The 21,666-nt window shown below is 39.2% G+C and overlaps 1 protein-coding gene across 1 annotated transcript in view; it reads right to left on the minus strand.

Moving 5' to 3' along the window:
• Positions 1–21,666, minus strand: part of LOC139729598 (probable vesicular acetylcholine transporter-B) — a 66,621-nt gene that overhangs the window by 3,845 nt on the left and 41,110 nt on the right. Inside the window, exon 3 of the mRNA XM_071640525.1 lies at positions 1,467–1,564. The gene's annotated coding sequence lies outside the window, so the exon portion shown is untranslated. The remainder of the gene's footprint in view (positions 1–1,466; positions 1,565–21,666) is intronic.

Here is a 21,666-nt window from a genome sequence, read left to right on the forward strand (position 1 = left end):
GAAGGTAACACTCTGTATGGAGTCAGTCTCTTTGGAAATGTTTGTCTTTGTTTTGTTGTTGGTTTTATTTTCCTCGGACAAATACTTGGTGCTCTTAGGCCTTCATAGTATATAACGTTAAGCACTTGTATAAGGGCAACTGCAAAGCGCAACACTCGTTACTCATAATAACGTTTAGCATACTGCAGTTATCATACGATGGAATCAAAGACAGGCAACACAGTCTGTCAACTTTATCTCTTTGTATTTCATCTTCTTCGGTTATGTATGTATCATCATTATCATTATATCGGACAAAGAAAAAATTGTTAGTGATACGTGTACTACCACATATACCTTCCACACACATTTTCTTTCGACGTTTTGAAACGGTATGTCTTGGCCTCCTTGTTTGGTGGGGTACTTGTTTAGGGTAAGAGTCAGGACTTATGGAGGATGGAAAACTACAACATAGCACATTGAAAACACAAACTGATATTAATTTGGAATGAGATTATCTCTACTTTATGCGCTTTGCCGTGTCTTCCAGCCACCGACAGAGATAACCGCCATCTTTCTCACTCCTTAATTCCTCCTAGCAATGATACCAAGTCTAACAGCCTAATTTACCACATGAATAATGCCCATGATTTAATGAAGAAGGGTAGGCAAACTTGCCCAAATTACACGCCTACTCGCCTGCCTGCCCTGCTCACTAAATTGGGTAACCCCCAGGAGTTCTTGCAGAGGCATTTCGGCGCTCTTAATAGATATCTCGCCTCAAGCCGATCTCTGAGACTGCCGTCTGCGACGAGAGAGAGGTGTCATCTTGCCTTTCCAAGCAGAAGACGATATTTGGAAAAGAGTATTTTCACGCTTCATTTATCGTGAAATTTCCGGGATGATGGCGTAATATTTAAGCTCTCAGATCCCTCACATACCATAAGAAAGAAGAAGTTGGAAGGAAAGAGACTAAGACAAGCCAGCTTCGTCTTAATGTATCTGACTTTGTCTAAGCATTTTTACTTCAGTAGAATGATACTTCATTTCCGGTTTACACTGAACTGTTCAATTGCAAACGTCCTTAATGCCACCCTCTCTCTCTCTCTCTCTCCCTCTCTCTCTCTCTCTCTCTCTCTCTCTCTCTCAGAGAGTCCTTAGTTTTCTCCCCTTTCTCTATATATCTCTAGGTATCTGTATTCATTACTTTCTATATCCATATGTACGTGCTTGCAATGAATCTATGTGTATCGCTATGCCGTTTGTAGGTATATGATTATTATACCTTCGCACGGACTCACACATACAAGTCTTTCATTTATTCATGCAACCTTGGCTTTCAATTATAGGAGTCGTCTTGACAGCTCAGTCTCATAGCAGAAGATAATGAACAAATGGAAATAAGGCAGAGAGAAGGATTCCAAGGATACTTCTCATTAGATTCAAAAAGTCTCACTTATCATATCATATTTCCGTGTAACACTTACCTATATTTTTTTTTTCTGAAGAGTTTGTCTTTCAGTTAAATCTTAGTTTTCATGAAGTATTACCAAGCTCTGTCATGTGGAGGGTTGCGCGTATCATTCTGCAAAACAAAATAAAAACAGACATATACTCATCAAGATTAATGACCAGATGTACTCATTCATTTGAAAATAATTTGTGATATGTGCATTTTTCGCCTTTTTAAGAGAACACAGACAGACTCATCATTCATTTTTGTCGCCTCATTTTGAAAGTAGGCCTACTTATGAGTACTAATGTAAGATAAGTTTTATTTTACACGGGGTTACTGCTGGCAAGAAGAATAAACATCATTTTAGTGGCACGTATACCGGCATCCGTCGACAAATATCTGAAATCTTTAAAGTTTGCCGATAGCGGTTTAAGAGGGCCTTCTGTGTGATCGATCAATCGATCGAGAGTTAGCTCGGCCGTCAGAGAAAGCGCGCCGGAGAAAGAACCCGCTGTGAAGAGCTCTAGACAGGTGCGCATTGATTAGGTGTACATGGACAAAGCGGTTCGAGAAGTGTGGCTGAGTGAGCGAGGTAGTGGCTTCTCGGTTTCTGGACGAAGGGTCGGGATTCCACATGTTTTAGGCCAAATAGGTGTCTTGGTAGTTTTGCCACACCGCATTCTCACAACACATACATCTTGAGTATTAAAAAAAAATTGTTGTTGTTGTTGTTGTTGTTGTTGTTGACCATCCAAAATTACTAAATACTCTGAGGATAACAGAAACGACTTTTCTCCAGTAACTAGATATGGTTGACTTCCTAACCTAATAGAAAATTTTCATGACCATCTAGTGATGTGGAAGGTAAGTTAGAAAGTAGCATGCACGGCTGAACCGACGCCTATGTGTAGTGATGTCTGGATAATGACAGTCCTGCAGGCCCACACTGAGAGTCAATAAATATGTCGCCAATGAATTTGTGAAATGTCAGGGCCATTAAAGTCAAATATAAAAGGTAGACAATGTGGATATCTGTTATGCATCACGACTATGCCCCCTGAATATCAAAAATATTAGAAGGTCAATTTCATAACGAAATCCTCGTCAATTATTACGCCTTTTTTTTAAATTACTCTTAACAAGAGCTTTCAAAGTCTTGCCAAATCTTTTTTTTTTTGACCACGATTAGCACTGTCAGGCAATGTTCTACATTTTGTCCAATTCATCATAAAGTTAACGCAGAACACTTTAGATGGATCATTGTAGCCATAAGAATTGATTTGGATGGATGGAAGATTTCAGATGACATTTTGGCGCCGCTTCACTTAAGATATTTCCGTACATACAATGACATAAGCTTGCCATTATTTCGGCCTTTTACGATGTTACAACCGTTCTTTACGGAGGCCATGTTTCTCGATCTGGCAGGCACGAAAATAAGGACTGCATTTGCAATTGTAGAACTTTGCTTTGTATATGGTATAGCTTTCATGAAAAATATATACATGTATATGTAACAAAAACACAGATTCAAATTCTTGTTATCTTACATTTGAACAATTATGTTGTCTCAAATAGATTGATAAGCTCATGAGAAGTCATACTGATGGAAACGTACGTATTCCTACGAAATCTTTGTGAGGCATGGGGAGTTCTAAGTCAATACTACGAGGGCTTGTCTGCCTGGAAAAAAAAAACGGGGCTTCGAAAAGATAATGTATGAGCATGCGTCGTTTTTAACTAATTGGCATGTACTGAAACTAAATAAGTTATTTTTTTTCTGAAGCTGTGACTAAGGATTTCCGTTCCTATTGATCCAATATATCTTCAAGTGCAATTTATCATGTGACACTTTCTAAGAACACACAATATGGAAGTGTAACTAGTCTTTATACATTAAGGCTTCTGCTCCATTTTCTCTGCTTCTCTTTCTTATCTCCCTCTCCCTTCCTCTTTCGTTCTCCCTCACTTCACATCTAACTGTCTTTTCTCCTCTTCCCTCCTCAAGCGCAGTGTGGTGTTTCTTGGGGGACACCCACGAGCTCCACACCCATACGAGCTCCACACCCACGAGCTCCACACCCATCGAGCTCGATATTGAAACAAGGTCCACGAGTCATACAGCCCACGAGACGCTCTCCACGCTCTCCACGCTAGGCAAAAAAGGCTAACCAGCTCAACAATAGGCAAATAAGGCCCATGAGCTTGACACTAGGCAAATGATACCCAAAGCTCGACACTGCGGGAAAAGGCCCACGAGACCGATGCTGCCTACATTAGGCCACGTGATGTCATGACGGTATATATTTTTGTGGGCCTTTTTGTGGGCCCTTTTTGCCTGTCGAACTCGTGGGCCTTGTTTGCCTGGTGTCGAGCTCAAGGTCCTTGTTCACTAAGTGTCTAACTAGTGAGACTGTATCACTCGTGGGCTGTATGACTCGTGGGAGTTGAGCTCGTGACATGCACCAGCATTTTGGGATTGATTCTTTTCAGTATACCCTCACACGTTCTCCAGTACATAAATCAAATTAAAATTCATGCTTTGATGACACTTTGAGTGGGTTTGGACTATATTCTTATCTTTTGAGGATTTTTTCGCCTGATAGTACTTCAGACATGTCAGAGACACTAAATCGAGCTAAAATAAATAAGTAAGAATACTACAAACTACCGTGTTGTGTAGATGTAGGAAATAATGTTTCATAGATATTATATTGAATATCTAAGCAATGGATATCAGGTTTGTTTGTTTTTAATTTCGTGTTTCTGTTCTTTTCCCTAATACCAATCTCTTGTATATTTCAACATTAGATCCTAGAAAATCGAGATATCGTTATCTCATCTATGTATGCCTGCTACAAAAACCTACAAGCTGACAGGGAATCTTATTTTGATTATTGACGGTAAAAGTTGATTTGCAATTCATTGCGAATCATTCACGGGTTCTACTTACACTGCGTCGTATGCGTGTGATCCTGGTCCTACTTACAAGCTACATCTTAATGTGGCAACATTGTTTATCGACAGGGAATACATTGTTACGTATGTCATTTACTATAACATAAACGCACTTCCATGCGAATTTCTTGACAAAATATTAAAAGCGACTGTCAGTGATAATGAGGAAAAAAAATGACTGATATATCCATTGACATCCGTGATCCTAAGATTAACGAAACAGAATATTCCTCATGTGTTTATGAGAATTTTCTTGTCCTTTTCTTTCTACACTTTTCAAATATCAGACTCAAATCTCAACACATTTTACCTGTTTCCAGTAAAAATCAACCCTACCTTAATATGACGTCTTTTCACAATTCAAAGAAAATATATGGCAGTGTTACATGTTGTTTTCCAGTCTACTGTGATAGCATGTCGCATCAAAAGCGGAGTTCCCTTATTACCTTTGATAGTGGTTACATTTGATTTAGTTCGACATATTCCAGTTAATTTATATCATTCACCATCAATTTGTATAAACTACAAAAGTAAACAGTTGCCCATGTCAGGGGCATGTAAAAAAATGGCTAAAACAAAGAAGAAAGAGCATTGTCTGAAAGGAATAAAGGAAGTGACTTGTACTGAACACCAAACTGACGTTTAAAGTGCTTTAAACTTGCTGTATTCTCGGAACATGAACGTCACATGTACCTTCGACGTGAATTACCAACAGTGGGCGAAAACGAATCATGGATGAATTATAGTCAAAATGTAAGTAAGGGTCTGCACAAATTAATGTCAAGACTAAAAGTGTATATTCAAGCGCAGTGACGTAGACTGCTGGTAGTTAATTGAGCCTACACTGTAAATCAATCTTGTTAAAGAAGGAGCACTGCATCAGTCAATACCGTGTCATTAGCAGGCTGTAATCAGCGGAGTGCAGCGGGTTGGCCGAGGCGACCAGCCGCCGACAGCCCTCCTTACCTCGCGTCTCTGTGAAGACAGACATTACAAGGGAAGCAACACTGGTTGGCAGAAAAACATGCTTACCATACCTTTTTGAACAGCAAATTGCAGCTACTGTGTTGCAGACACACGTTGCATACAATGTGCACATTTTCCTCTGCACCTTCACAGGTTGACGATAAATACTACTTATGATATAATAGACCCTTTATTGTATACCATTGCCGTGAGGAGCATAGAGCTTCAACTTCCTGTCAAGTTTTGATTTGCACCCGGGACCTCGTTTGATAATCCAGAATCACTTAAATATGAATATCTATATTACCATGCTCCCTTATGACGGTATTGCCCAAGAGTTTATTGAGTGACATCCAAAAGGGGTCCTATAACAATATATCATTTTGATTCACGCTGCTCTTTCCCTACACTGCATGACACTGCTGCTGAAGTATTTATGAGCATCAATGTTACATGTTTCAAAACCACCAACCTTGTTGTCTTACTCTAAACTACTGGAGCAGGTGTTGAAGGAAATTCCTGTAGACACAAAACTTGAGACTTTAAAATTCTTTCTTCTTTTCTATTTTTCGTAGCCGGTCTAGCTTACAGAGAGATCGGCAGAACGAAAAAAAAAAGTGTGATGTGTCCGAAACACGTCGCATGACAAAAGCAACATAGTTGTCAGTGTGAGAAAGGCACGCCACAACTAATCTGTGGAAGAGATTTATCATCACGGACAAAACTCAACATCGTGCTTCTCATCCACGGAGACCGATAGCCTGCTCAAGAAATTTGAAATCTCCCTTTGCCATTCACCGTAGAAGACTATTTGGCACTCCTGACATCATCAGGGATCTTAGTGGTGACCCTGCACTGTGACCTGTCCTCTTCTCTCCTGAGCCAAGACTTGCTCGTCGTGCCTACGAATTTCAACGCCAATATCATTTTCTTTGAAAGTCAATTCGCTGCCGTTTGATCAGGAAGGGAGAAGGAGAGAGGGAGAGGGGGAAAGGAGAAGAGGGATAAATGAGAGAGGGTTAGGGGTGGAGTCGAGAAGTTGCTAGAAGGGTTTGGCATTCAGAACAATATATAGGCATCGTCTTGAAGCGTTAAATTGGTGCACGGTTTCATTGTCTTGGGAGGTAAAACGACAGATTATCAGTGTCATTGCTTAGAGCTGTAAACTTTACAATTATGAGAGTCATAACATGACTTTTACAGGAATCAAACATATTTTGACACCACGTTAATTTCGGGTAGAAACTGACAAACAGCTTGCTACAGTTTCACATTTAGATATTGGAGAGGTGCAATATTTGTATATTTTAACGCTGTTAAGTGTTGAATGCGGTGTATCTTATCTTATCTAATGTACAGCGACGACATGAACTACGTTATGACTTGTTTTATAAGTAGGTATAATTTTGGGAGGATATCTATCTGGCGTTAAGGGGTAAAAACGCAGAATTGCGAATTGAAGCATTGTCTGTGGTAAACCTGGAATAGATTTTGAAAATAATCTCTGTCCTCACAGCCCTTCATAGTTTATAGAGTTGACTTTGTCATGGAGGTGAACGATACGTGTGTTGTGGACAGCTGGGTCTCTCGCAATATCCGGCTTGTAAGCGATGGAATAATTGGCTCCCGTGGATCTGGGACGTGGTTCTACTTTACTACAGCCGGAGGAACGGGGGTGAGGTGGGTAGGGTGGGGAGAGAAGAGACAGGAATGAGATAGGCTGGACAGAAAGAGAGAGAGAAAAAAAAACACACACAACGTATTTATTGCTTTTATGGATAAATGTTAGATTGGTTGGTTGTTCTTATGTTAGTGTTTAGATTCATAAACATGGGAAACAGCGCTGACTTTTAACGATGGCATAAGTCAATGTGTTAGTACATAACGTTGGGCTGTTTAATGTTAGTTCTGCATCGTCTGTATTTGACAGCTTATAATCAACAAAAGCAAACGGACATTGATTTAGTAAGTTGATAGCGAGTTCTGTCTCCCTTCACACTACCTGCCAAGAAGGAGAGAGAGAGAGAGAGAGAGAGAGAGAGAGAGAGGGAGAGAGAATGTGTGTCATTCTGGGTAGGACTTAAAGGGAATACAAAGAGGAAGAGAGAGGCTTCGTTTTAGAGTGTTGCGGACATAACCTCCCTGGTGATATCGTAAGGGGAATGGCATGTCATGTTGTCGCGTATTTGATATCTCTTCAAAGGACGCCGACAAGCATGTTCATACAACCCAGAAGCTCTGAGACACTTCCAGTGAAGCAATTTTGAATCGAATCTTCGTTTTCGAATATTTGTTTAATTTCCAGTCTTGTTTCCGATTTCGCGCATCACGAGGACGTCTGAATTACTTCTTCACCCACAAGATGGCTCTTCTTACTACCCACAGTTATTGCCGCGTTCATCACCCTAGGCAAGGCAGTGTACCAACCTTCATGGCTGTCTTCAGTAGATATCAACTTATTGGTCAGGTCGTCGAAACACAGCAATGCCCGTAAATCTAAGTGAAAAAATTTACAATGCATAAAGCAATCATACGTGTAAAAAAAGAATGAAAGCTGAATTCCTTTGTTTCGATTTGCAGCATTTCAAATAATAAAGAAAGATAATCCTCATTGTAATGTCCCTGAAAACGGGAACAAGATAAGACTTACAGACAAACGTCTCATATTGAATTGCAGAGAACTCAGAGGAGAAACATACTTTATAACATTCCAAAACCCTAAAACAAAGAGGGATAATCACAGCTACCAAGACGCTCGTAACTAGAAAGTATGAACTTGGTATAGGATCGTGTTCTTGAAGAAATTCAAAATCTTCCTGAAATGCTATAACCCAAATCATACATAATTGTTTATAGGGTTGAATGGCAACTGATTAATTTGTAGGTCATGATTTTTCGATGTTTGTATTGGTGTGCAAAGACTTTGCCTGTATGTTTACGGTGACTTAAACTATTTTTGGTGCAAGGCAATCCGCATGGATTACAGTATAGTGAGGAGTATAATTTCAACATTCTTTCTTTTTTTCTAAATGAATAGTTGCATGCTTGTGCAGGTATTTCGTTTCTTAGGCTCTCAGCGGTCGAGACGGTCAATCTCCTCTTTATTGAACGAGAGAAGACCAAAGTCGTAGTTTATAACGTTGCCCACTTAAATGACATACACGAACCTCCTCGGTCATATTAACTCTCCTGGATCAATATCTGCTTGCACTTCTCTCTTTATCAAGCTTCAACCCTCGGTTTCAACCATTAGTATACATACTTCTTTCTTATCCTGTGGATTATTGCATTGCATTTGGAGTTGGCAACTTCAGGATACGATCCTTATCTGGCAGTCTGGAAACTGTCCGGTTGGTAGGGTAGCTCCACCAAACTAACATAGCTGCTAACAGTTTGTTGGTACAGTGAGACATAGAAAGTGCAACAAAGGTGCATCAATGGGGACACTGTGGTATAGTGGATACGACTCTTGGCTTTCAAACAGTGATCGTGAGTTCGTGTCCTGCCATACATGTCGAGTGCTTACGTCCTTGGACAAGATGTTTTTACCCATAATGTCATTCTCAACTAAGGTGTATAAATGGGAACCTTGTCCATGCTGGGGTAATAGTAATGGTAGGACCCTCTGGGAGAGCCATGCTACGTAACACTGAAAAGGCAACCCTGAGTAGATAAGCCCACACCATTAATCCTCAAAGTGAACAAAGAAGAGTGGGAATACCAGAAATGGTGGTATTTTTAGTGGGAGCGTTTAGTTAGAGTAACCCCTACAATAACGAGTGACAGCGATGCCACTTAATGACATTTAATCATTTGATGTCCTTTAAAGACATCGAAAAAGAGCAAAACGGGAAGGAGAATATAACAGAGATACAAAGATTTAGAACGAGGATCGTTAGGACAGTTAAGATTGTCTGCTAATTGTCAATATTTGACAAATAAAATAAGACCTCAACAAATGTAAGTACTCTGTAATCTAAGAAAAACATTCAGAAAGCAGAAATGAAAAAAGAGATCCTAGCTGTATAGGATATAAAGATTGACAGAGAAACCTGAAGATTTTATCATCTATTTTATTCATTTATTTTTTAGAAATCGATATATTGGGTTCCAACCACTTAATGATAACGAAATGTTTAAAGCAATCTAAGGAAAAAGGCAATTTGTGTGTGTGTGTGTGTGTGTGTGTGTGTGTGTGCGAGTGTTTTCTCGAAACAAGTTTAACATGCGATACGGCAACAGGGTTCATTGATACAATACTAACGCGACCTACATTGTGACCGGCCTACTGCATATAAATGTGAATGAGATCGGTAAATGTGCTGCATATTCTCCATTTCTTATCTCGTACATGTCTCTTCAGATCGTGCTGTAAATAATGACATTCATTGAAACAGAGTATCACATTGGCAGATGTGTGCAATATGCCTCCCTGACCTGAATACTCGACACAAGCAGTGTACTTTAACATTTCTGTCATCAGTGCTCCATTTTTCTATGATTTCTTGCAATGTATTTGAAGACATATTTTTTTTTGTAAGCTCGTACCACTAATTTGCCTACAGATTTTTTTTTTTTTTTCAAACCTGGTTGTGACCGTAGACACACAACGCCTTTTCAACCGTTCTTTGCGGTTTAATGTTCACCCCCATCTCTTTCCCTCCCCTGGTGTGCCTTGGTACAAAGTTTCGTATGCAAATTGAGGGGAGCTGGAAGACGGTGAATTACAGTTAATGTAATAAACATGTGTACGCTGCCATCGCTCTTCCCTCGCAGCGAGGCAAAGAGGGTAGAACGTATATAATTATTTTTCCTCACCGACGTGTTTATTCTTCGAGTCAGCCTCTCATAATTCCTTCATTACTTGATCTGAGGTGAACTGTCTCCGCCACTAAAGCAACCCTTGGCCACTTGACACTACAGCTCATGTCGAGCAGTCATCGACAGTAGTGATAATCTTAACCCTGCAGTGTAAGTGATATGTATAATATATATATATATATATATATATATATATATATATATTTATTTATTTATTTATTTATGTATATTTATATTGTGTCCCCCAGCGATGACTGACGAAGCTATGACCATTGACAACTCCAGGAATGATAGACGAACCTTTGACCAAGTACCAAGCCCAGCAATGATAGATGAATCTATAACCAACGACTCCGTCCATCAATGATAGGCGAATTTATGACCAATCGCACATCAAGCATTGATAGACGAACTTACGAGCAATTGCACCTCAAGTAATGATAGATGAACCTATGACCAATCGGACCTCAAATAATGATAGACAAACCTATATGACCAACAAACCTATGACTAACGATCCCTCCAGCAATGACAGGCTGAGCTACGCCTCCATTTTGAGCCCTTGCAGAGTGCCTTGTGTTACTTCTTACGGTAATTCAGTATCATAAGTATGGAACCAGACTTATGAATGTAGTTTTTGGCTCTGTTGAACATAGCTAATCAGCGTGTATAATACTACCCAACATATTTTCCTCGGACTTCTTCCATTACTTTCGCAAACCATCGATCTAAAAGAATAGAGTCACAATACGCACTCATAAAACTCTGGTAAAGAGATGATGCTACGGTAGGATAGGATATCAGTCCTCTCAATAGCTACATTCTTAGAATTGCGTCCCATGGATTACTAAAAATGCATAACAAAGTCTAAAATACAGATGCAACAGCAGTATGAAAATGTAAATTGGAAACGAAAAACAATGATCTGAATTCCTAAAGAAATAAACGTAAAAGAAACCCGTCTAAGAGGAATCTTCAAGCAAAAAAAAAAAAAGAAGAAAAAAAGGAACCTATTGATGGCGCGAATGTAAACACAGTGCAGGTCGTATGGGAATCCAGATGCACAAGCCCGTTCTCTTTTGGTGTTCAATTTCCCACCAAAATGTAGCATGAGATAATATGAAAGGGGGGGGGGGGGGGTAGGGCAGAAAGAGAAGGAGAGATAGGGGAGGGAGGGAGACGGACAGACACCCAGGCTATGGCGTGAGAGAAGAACGATCAGAGTGTACTGCTTGTCCCACATGGATTGACATGGAGTTCATTTATTGCATTTGCCCTGAATATTACTATCGCTGGTCAAATATTTGCAACGAATCCATTTCAGTGAAGAACTGGTATGATTTAAGTCTGTAGGGAAAGTCAATGTACTGGTGTTCAACATCGATGTTATATCACGTCAATAATAACTGGTTTAGAAAAGGAAAACAAAAGCAAAACTCGCAGCGACGATTTCCCCTAGAAGCAGTTGGATCGTGGATAAAGTGAGCAAACGTTATGATCCACGACACAAACCCTGTCTCATTTTAGATAACTAATTCTATTCCTCTATACAACTTTACTGTTAAAGAACATGACCAAAGCAAACTTTATTCTAGTCCATTTATTCATTCTTTACTCATGGGAAGGATTGCCCTTCCATGTATAGCTAGGACAGATTTTTAAAGGGGTCCTCAAACGCATATTATTCTCGAGGTTACATAAGCCTGTTTGTGAAAAGTGAATGTTTGGCATTTGTACACGTACATCTGCATATTCACACATAACAATGTCATGTGCTCTAAGTGTTTTCAAGACATGCGTACAAACATGGCGCAGATGGACCATTGTTTTGATTCACCCAGGACTTGGTAGAAAATATAGCAGTAATGATAATGACAGTAATGCTAATGTAATAATAGTGATAATAATAATAATAATAATAATAATAATAATAATAATAATAATAATAATAATAATAATAATGATAATAATGATAATGATAATAGTACTACTACTACTACTATTACTACTACTACTACTACTACTACTAATAATAATAATAATGACAATAATATTGTAAACTGCGATCTGTGTGTAGCGCATAATGATTACTAGTATCCATGACAATTCCCTGTGCGTTTATTCGTGAAGGTACAATTTGCTCTCACTGTATACACTTTTGAATTTTAACCCATAACTATATTTGTAATCATTTTCAATTCTTGTACATACACTTAGTGTTTATTCCTGCTGGGAAAAGATAAGGAGTAATCACACATAGTGGGAAATAGATTTAAAAAAAAAACTAGTACAATTCAGAGGATAGCCATGTTAATCGATTCGAACTTATGGGTCCTCTTCGAGCCCAGGATCAAGTGAAATCAGTACACCCCATTCCTATCGATATTCTTTAGCCGTCATCGATCTATTTCAAGATAACAGCACCATAGTACACGGCAAACGCCGCTTACAGTATAGTGCAATAGTAGGAGGTGTCAGGCTACTTTCTATGTTACACTGGTAGCTGAAGTGTCCGTGTATTGACATCAAACACAAGCTGCAAATATAAGATGGCGCTGCTGTGATATTTGAGAAGTTGTCTATAGTAGATAAGCTCAAGAGTGCTGGCGTTCTCCCTCGATGTAGAAACTTGAAGCTCATTCCGTTCAGGCGGTCATCGCTAACGAGACTGCCGCACTCTCTATTTATTATAAGGCGGAAGTCAATGTTTACTGAATTGTTACTCCATGCTAGTAATGTTTCGAGATGTGGAATGAATCAACTAGATTAAGTCAGAAGAAATTCAGAGGATCTGGGCTTCTTGCGTGCTGCATCTTTGCTCGAGATTATTACATGTTATCTGACTTACGGCTAAAACTTCGAATGGCAGATGTAGACCAGAACAAAAAGAAATGTTAATATCAAATGGGAAATAGTTTCAATCCACAACATGAAGGCGATCACTTTAAATAGAAATGTGTTTGTGTGTTTGTATGTTTGTGTAAGAGATAGATAGATGTATGTACAGAGAGCAAGAACTAGAGAGAGAGAGAGAGAGAGAGGGGAAAACACTTCTATACGAGTAGGGCCTAAAAAACAAGTATCCATTGATTCTTGTTTATTTAGGCCCTACAGTAAATGTAATCGAATCCTTCTTTGTGACAATTTCAATCATGTCAATCTATTTGCCTAGTTTCTGCAGACAATGGCTAAAATCTTTGTTGGATAAACATGCCAAAGCGAACATGAGTATGACTTTAAATTGCAAGTTGAGCTTCCGCAGTTCTATGATTATATAAGCACGTATGCATTGATTGATGCAGCGGCAATCATTTTATCGGCTCTAGACAGATGCAATAAAACTGCAAGGAAGGAAAGTACACCGACTTCTACGGTGACCTTAAAATGCAAAGTTAATAACATCAACACGCTCCCCACGACATTTACCGCCATGTCGATTCGTCACAAGGAAACAAGCTGACGAATAGAAAACACGAAAGTTGGCGGAAACGCATGCTGATCCATTTGAAAACGAATATATTTTATTTTGCTTCAACCTTGCAGAATAATATGGCAATGATTGGTGATAAGTAATGCTAATTCAGTGTCAAAAGAAATCTACCCAGCGGTGCCCCGCTCTCCATGAGTGCAAAGAGTGTAGCTAAATAGCATGCTATAGTCTTTGTACTGCGAGTTGATAACGCTGTAGTCCAAACCCATAATCAGTCATTTATATTCGGAGGGCTTGGCATAATTCAGACATCCATTGACGAATATGAAAGCAATTCAAACCACATATCTCTTTGCAATTCAACTACTCTCCAGAAAAAAAAAAATCGATCAACATTTAGACTATGCTCGATATGTTTGCAGTCACTATACCTGACTTGTACTGTTATCGCTAATAACACATACAAATGAACACACAAATAAAGCACACAATAAATAGCGTAACATGCACACACCACAAAGGAAAGTCAGAATGGAGCAATGAAATATTTCTTCATCCTTCATGCTCACTCTTCACTTTCTCCCTTCACTCTCGAAAATTAATCTCTCATTATATTCGTCACATTTTGCGGTACTCTCACTCAGCTCATGGCTCAATCGGTTGACCTGCATACACGTACGAAGGACAGCGAATCGTCCTTAGTCCACAGTTATTATCATTATTGAGAGAAAAATATCAGGATAACTTGATAGTTTCGAATCGCCAGCCGTTTGAAAGCATTTCATTTATGGAGAAATGCAGAAAGTATTTTTTAAAGCACACCAGTAAACAGGAAACGACAAGAACAGTAGTGTATTCTTCGGTGACATAGAGAGCTCCAGACATGGCCGTAAATTTACTATTTGCTGTCCATCAAATATTTCTATTTTCAAGCGTCAGATACGCACAATGACGAATGAACTACATTTTTCATTCATTGTTCCATATTCCACATTTTCGTACAAATTTTACATTCCATTTGATTTCGAAAAAAAAAAGATTAACACAGCAATCAATTCGAAATTGAACTAAACAAATGTATAAGGACATATGAATATCGTGTAATATGAGGAATCTACTAAAAAGCAAAAGCTTGTAGGATGTAGGCCCCATATACATAATAAGCGTTTAGTACAATGTGTCATCATTCCCATGTCATCTGTCTATTAAACCTGCCACTTGCATACCACCCAATCAACTCCTTTGTGATACTAGTAACTCATGCCGTTTCAAGACTGGAAGGACTTAGACATATTGTTCATCTTTAAAAACTAATGAAGTTCTCAAAGATAGATGAAAAAATCCGACATTTTGAAAGACATAAAGGTGAAATGTTCAACAATTAATATGACTGTGTCACTTTCACTGATGGATCTATGATCACTTACACAGGCATCACTTACTAAAGAGGAAGGAAAGAGATTGATCTTGAAGTAGCCGCAATTGAACAAGCTAATATGAGTTCCCTTTTCCTTGACTTTGACACATCACATCACCTAGCGTCACACTGAAGGATTATGATGATCATCCGCCATCTATTGTCCATTCCATTTACCGACAGTAGATAGTGCCCGACTACGTCACTCTCTGGCAGTGGCGCTCTCTCGGAGTGGCGCCCTTTGGCCGTGGTGCTCTCTAGCACTGGGTCTTTAAAGATACCGGAAAAGAACATTAGTAGATCGATCCCCGAACCGGTCGTCCAGATGGCTGGTGAGCCACCAGTACAGCAATTTACTCGTCAGTATCAATACATGCACTCCTGCTACGACTCGTAATTTAATAAACAGCGGCATCGATCGATCCTTACGACTTTCACGATTATGACTATCGATTAGTTCCAGTCATACGCTCAGACACACGCACCGTGCAGTGGAAAACTTTGCACAAGGCAGCGATTTTCCCTCATGAGACATTCTTAAAACGAAACCATTTCATTCGTTTCAACAAAGCTGCACACTGTATCTCTAAACCGCAGACATTATTACGCGTTGATTTTGCATAAGCTAAAACTGTGTTTTTATTCAATTCAAGTGAATTCAATTCTTCTTTTAAAAAAAAAATAAATCAAGTGCAATTTTTTACATTTTTTTTTCTTGCTCTATTATGAGCTACAATAAAACAAACCTGAAACAGGTTGAAATGAAATTGAAAGAAATGGAAGAATATCAATAATTATATTTACGTATATATAGGCACAAAGATATTTCGTTCCCATTGTCTGCGTGTGTATCTTTGTGTGTCTATGTGAATGTCTGTGTGTCTGTATGTTTGTCATTCTCTTTCTCTCTTTCCCTCTGTATTTGTCTGTCTGTTCGTCTTCATTCTTTCTCTATCCCCTACCTCCCCCCCCCCCCCACGGTTAATTTTTGTGACGCTCAGATATTGCAAGAGGAAAAGATGGTTGAAGGGCTCCTGGATGCTTCCTGTCTCTATCGTGTTGGAATATCCCCCGCAGAGAAGCAAGAAGTTCAGAGTTGAGATTCCAGCGCCGCGCTGCCTACAGGTGTCAGCTCGGATAGATTTCAGTCGAAATGAATTGCCTACTATTGACATTATACGCGTGTATGTTTAACCGCAGGGTCCTACCAACCTCGGCTCATCTCACCCGCAGGCACTAGAATCAGGAAGAGGAAGCGACATGTCACCCAAGACAGAGGGGAGGAGATGGCACAGGAATATATTGGATATGGGAATCTCTTGCAAAGTGCAAACGGAGAGAGGTGTAAGAGCTAATTTGATTAAAGTGCTCGCCATTAGCTGGCATCACCCATCTCTTCATATTTTTTTCTCGGTTGTTGTATAGATACCTTATGATTCGGTTTGGCACAGCTAGAAAAGTGGCTACAACGGAATTCGTTCTGGGTCAACCCGGTTACTTTCAGCAGTACTCCACTTCTAAAAAAGTCCCCCCCCCCAAAAAAAAAAAAAAAAAAAGTAGAGAAAAGACATACATATCAAACCATGTCAGAAACCTATAGATCATTTACTTTAACTTTTTTATTCATCAAAATCAATGGAGGAATGAGTAAATGCAGGTGAAAAGTTAAAAAAAAAAGCATTTCAACCAGATATTACTACCAAATGTCTGTACTGCACTGCTGTCAGGACGATGCGTGGTGCAAAATCAGCCCGTCCTTTAAGGGTTAAACTTGATATTCCCAGGTAAGCATGTTAAAAATAGATGAAAATACCCCTAGATATTCCTGCCTGTGTTACGTGCTTGTGATATATAAGGTAATGCTCGTCTTACTTCAGTCAACAGAATCATTTAGTCTATTCTAGTGACGTGGGAGACTTCTCTTTGTAACGATGCTGTAAGACTGTAGCTGAGACATCGTCCTCGTTGATTCTACTGTTGCCTAATAAACGTGAAACATGAATCTCGACTTAAATATGATGAGAGTCAAATTTGTTAAAAAATCAACAATCGCATAAAACAATACGCCCTATACACATGATACAAGTACATTGTTCTCTTATCCTCCGAATAAGGTATTTTTTTCAGGAAGGTGTGGTCTCAGCCTCCAGGCTAGGTATTCCTTAGACATCTCTTTAGAGAGAGACAGGAGGGCGCTTCATCACTTCCAGTGACGGCAGTCTTTTGCTGCTCGAACGGAAGTATGAACTGAATAAAATGTTCTTTTTGTTTTCTGTTGAGTGTATGCCTTAGCAATGCGTCAACAACAATGAATTAACATCAAAGTTGCATTGCGTAAATTCTTTTGACGTACGTAATCACGTACGTAACCGTTTGGTGTTAAGGTTTTTTGTTTGTTTGTTTGTTTGTTTGCTGTCGGCATTCGTAAGTTATCAATGTTCATTCAAAGTAATTCTTTGAGCATTAAAATGAAGTTTTTAGTTCTATTTCAGACAGATGACTTGATATCACAAGACCGTATGAGTGTAGGATATACAAAAAAGGTACGGGAGGTATATCAATGATAGAACTAACCCCCCCCCCCCCCCCCTCGTCTGCGCGAATACCCCACGTACATTCGCATACGCATGTCCCTCAATAGATACCTGAGCAGTGTGCACGCATTCATATTTATGGACAGACACACAAACACACACACCCACACACACCCACACACACACACACACACACACACACACACACACACACACACCACACACACACACACACGCACATTACAGACAACCTTCTGTTTCTCCCAGTATTTTGATCGTGATATGAAAGTCATTTTTGTAATTTGCGGCGAGGCTGGAGGGATCGCACCATTCTTTAAACGACGTTTGCAACGATCCAAGATAATTTCTTATCAAAGAAGGAAAGAATTGGGAAGAGACAGCACCTTCACTACCCCATTTCCCATGACTTTTTTTTCAGATTGAATTGAGAGAAGAGTAGGGGGAGTGGAAATGCAGTATAGTAATTCTCTCAGGCCTTTATGCATGGTAATGGCAAATGAATTATACCATCAGGCTGACCAATGGTATCACTAAAGAATCCAATACAAGTGAGATATAAAATGCTCTAACAGGAATCGAATGGGAGTGGTCAGTCGAGGGGACGAGAAGTGGAAACTAAACGGAGGAGCTAAAGATGCATCGAAGAATACAAATCAAGACAACACTTAACTCATGAATATTGGCGAAAACTAATTAACTTCTCAACTGTTTATCGATTGGTGAGTCACATAAAGTCACTCATCAGTCTTTCGTCGAAAAGTCGTCCTCTTTCACACTCCAATGTAGAATGTCTAGCCATCAGTGAGGTATCCAACCTGTGCTAAATAGATTTGACGGTCATTAAAGAGTATGGAGAATTCAGCGGTCATCAGATTGAATAAAAATATGTTCTCACGTAAAGTTTACCGTCTGTAAAATGCGTAATTGGAAAACAAATTTGGGTGGTAATAACTAGAAATGGAATGCTGTGAAGACTCAACAGTCGCTGTGGTTACACATGGCAGGATGTAGTTATGATGTCTCAGTTCTTCCGTCTTATTTGTCTTCCATTTTTTGAAGTATTTGCATGCAAAATCATTAATATCAAACCATCACGTCTTCTATTGTGACAAAATAAATTTCTTGTCTTCTCTCTGTCAAGAATAAATATTGTATTTAACATTGGATTTCTCATCTAATGCGTGTCTCATAACCTTGCGTAGCTTAATTCATTCATTTGCATCATTTTGTTGCTATGGAAAAAAAAGAAAAAATTACGTATTCACCTGAACAGCAACTATCCTGTATTCCAAAAGGAGATATTTGTGGAGGCAGAGTTTCGAGAAAAAATTAACTATCTGTTTTATGAGCTGTGGTAACAATGTTCTTGAAGTCCTATCTTTTTATCATTTCTACCTGATTTTGCCCAACTCACACTGTGTTTGAAAGAGGACAATCTTACCTCGCTTTAAATCTCTTACCATTTCGCGGTGCAACCAGTCAGGTTAAATGAGCGGACGAGAGTTAGACCTTCTAAAGATGTCCCTTCGCTCCTATCTTCCTCTTATTATTTCATAACTACCACATTGCTTTTAACCACTGTTAAATAAAGCGTGAATGCAAGACATAATGACGAGTAGGGGAGGACAAGAGTGCGCAGGGAAGAATAATTGTGTGTGCATGGTCGCCATGTGAACTCAACTCTCACCAGAATAACCATTAAAAATGTGAATTTAATCTCTATCGGATGTTGCTCACGTGCTCTGATAATTTAGTCGTAGTAATTAGAATTCGCCTAGGAAACACCTCACTTTACATACTAGGCCCTATAGTGTTTCTGAATGGAGTAGGTTCCGTGCATTCAGAAGGCGTTCACTCCATCATCTAATCATATCAGGAGCATCACTGCAGACAGTGAGCTGACATGGACATCGCGTAGCCAGTTGAAGACGTCACGTATTCCATAAAAATAAAGAAGCTGTTTTGGTGCATGTGAATAGGAGCATCGTTACATAGGAACGTACCACTACGTGTTTAAATGATGCTAGAGCAAACACGACAATAACGTATCAAAGGAAAACATTTTCATATACGACATCGCTGCATGTTTTGTTTTGTGTGTTTTGTTTTTCTGGCCGCTTTTGTCACACAAAATTAGTTTAAAAAATAGAAGCTAGAGTCAAGCAATGTGAATGAAAGCACTAAATTTTATATATCTTTTCTACATGTAGCTAGCCCATTTGCTGAATGGTTCATGTACATGACGCTCCGGGATGAACCGGGACTTCCAACACCAGAAAGACACACTGAGCTAGATACTCATGACTTGAAATTAGACTCGTTGAGGGGATACGGTTGGTAATGAAAACGACTTTTAGACAGGCAGAAAGTAAAACAAAATGCGGATAATTTTCACTAGGGTCTGACAAGGTATGTGTACATTGAAGAGTGAGTGTTTGAGTTGGCTGAAAGGACTGCGTTTGTTCAATCAATTTATCGGTAAAGAGGGGCAATTTAATCTGGGCGAAAGCGCCTCGCGGACGGATGCTCCGCTAGAGTGGCATTGCCAGAAACAAACAAAAGATAATAGCTGACAAAATTTGGAAGTATCTTTCATGAGATGAACGGAACTTCTTGTTTGAGGTTGCTTTCAGATTAGAGAAACTGTTGCAAGCTCACAATACTGAAAGACACTGCAGTAGCATACTCTCATACCGTAATGATACTTCTGTGGTCATTGTTCAATGTATGCTATATTATGATCAAAGAAAAAAAATTGCCTATAAGGAGTGCAGTTATCATGTTTATATCGTAGGGTTATTCTGCAAATAGGATATCACAACTGAACTACAGACTTGAAAAAGTACGTATTTTAGTATATACAAAACGCATAAAAGTAAAATAGACACCCCCTCAAAAAGAAAAAGACGACAAAATACTATGTTCACACAGTTACTTCATTATCAAATATAGTAATCATCGACGTTTGGTGAAGGTACTCTCTAGGTTTAATTTTGAGTTTGTTTAGAAAGAGCCTATCATCGATAACAGGTCTAATATGTCAATTTAGTCTCGATGATGTTATTCCGGAAGTGAAGTAAATCGCAAAAAATGACCTGGTTTCATGCATACCGAAGGTTTGAACAAAGTTTTGAAATAAGAAGGCCAGTGCCAGTGTTGATAACAAACTTCGCTCATGACAGACTACTACACAGGACCAGCCACTGGCACCTAGGTGATAATGCGTTAACAATTCAAGATATGCATTTATCGGACCGGAATTTTTTTCAGCTCTCACAGGGGTCAAGGGTCAAGCTTAACCACAAACTCAATGATGAGGTGATGTAATTCTTATAAAGATGAGTCTTGAGTGTGCAAAGGAGATCTTTGAGTCACCACCGGATACTAAAGGCTGTAAGGTGTTATCAATGTTCATGTAACTCAATTGAAGCCTGGAGGATATTTGGCAGAAATGTCAAATGGAGCCTACCTGCTGTAATTCTTAGTGTGACACATTGAATAGTGATAGAGTTGCAAAGAAAAGGAAAATATAGCTGAGGTTGAGTGAGTAAGGCGGTCAACTTGGATACCATTGTCAATGAAAAAACGGCAGAGAAACAAAAAAAAAAAGGAAAGAAGGGAAACTATGAGACCATGCTGAGCCGACATATTGGATTTAAGGAGACACATAGACAGCATGTATAGTGCAGATAAGTAAAAGAAAAGACGGACAGACTGGTAATCTCAAATTGTCTCTCAATCCCAAACCCAAGCTCTCATATGATGAACTTGAGCGTTGCATGGGTAGAGTCAACACAACTCCGCAGTACAACTGTAAACGACGGTGCAGGGAAATGAATAGAGAAAATGGTACGCGCGATACTTCTTGATGTACCACAGAATACACATTTTAGTGCGATGAGCAAATATCATCCATTGCACAAGTTCACAAAATGCACTGAAATTTTGGAGAGCCACGGGCAAATAAAGAGTATGGTATGATTAGTCTTCATTCCGTACAGACCCAACTTAACCGATCTCTAGTGCCATTAAATTGCCATAGGAAGTTGTGGTTTCCTAATGATATAAAAGAACAATCAAATGG

This window comes from Diadema antillarum, unplaced genomic scaffold (genome assembly GCF_040938485.1).
Source record: "Diadema antillarum isolate AM-2024a unplaced genomic scaffold, OU_Dant_1.0 seq00000248_RagTag, whole genome shotgun sequence".
NCBI lineage: Eukaryota > Metazoa > Echinodermata > Echinoidea > Diadematoida > Diadematidae > Diadema > Diadema antillarum.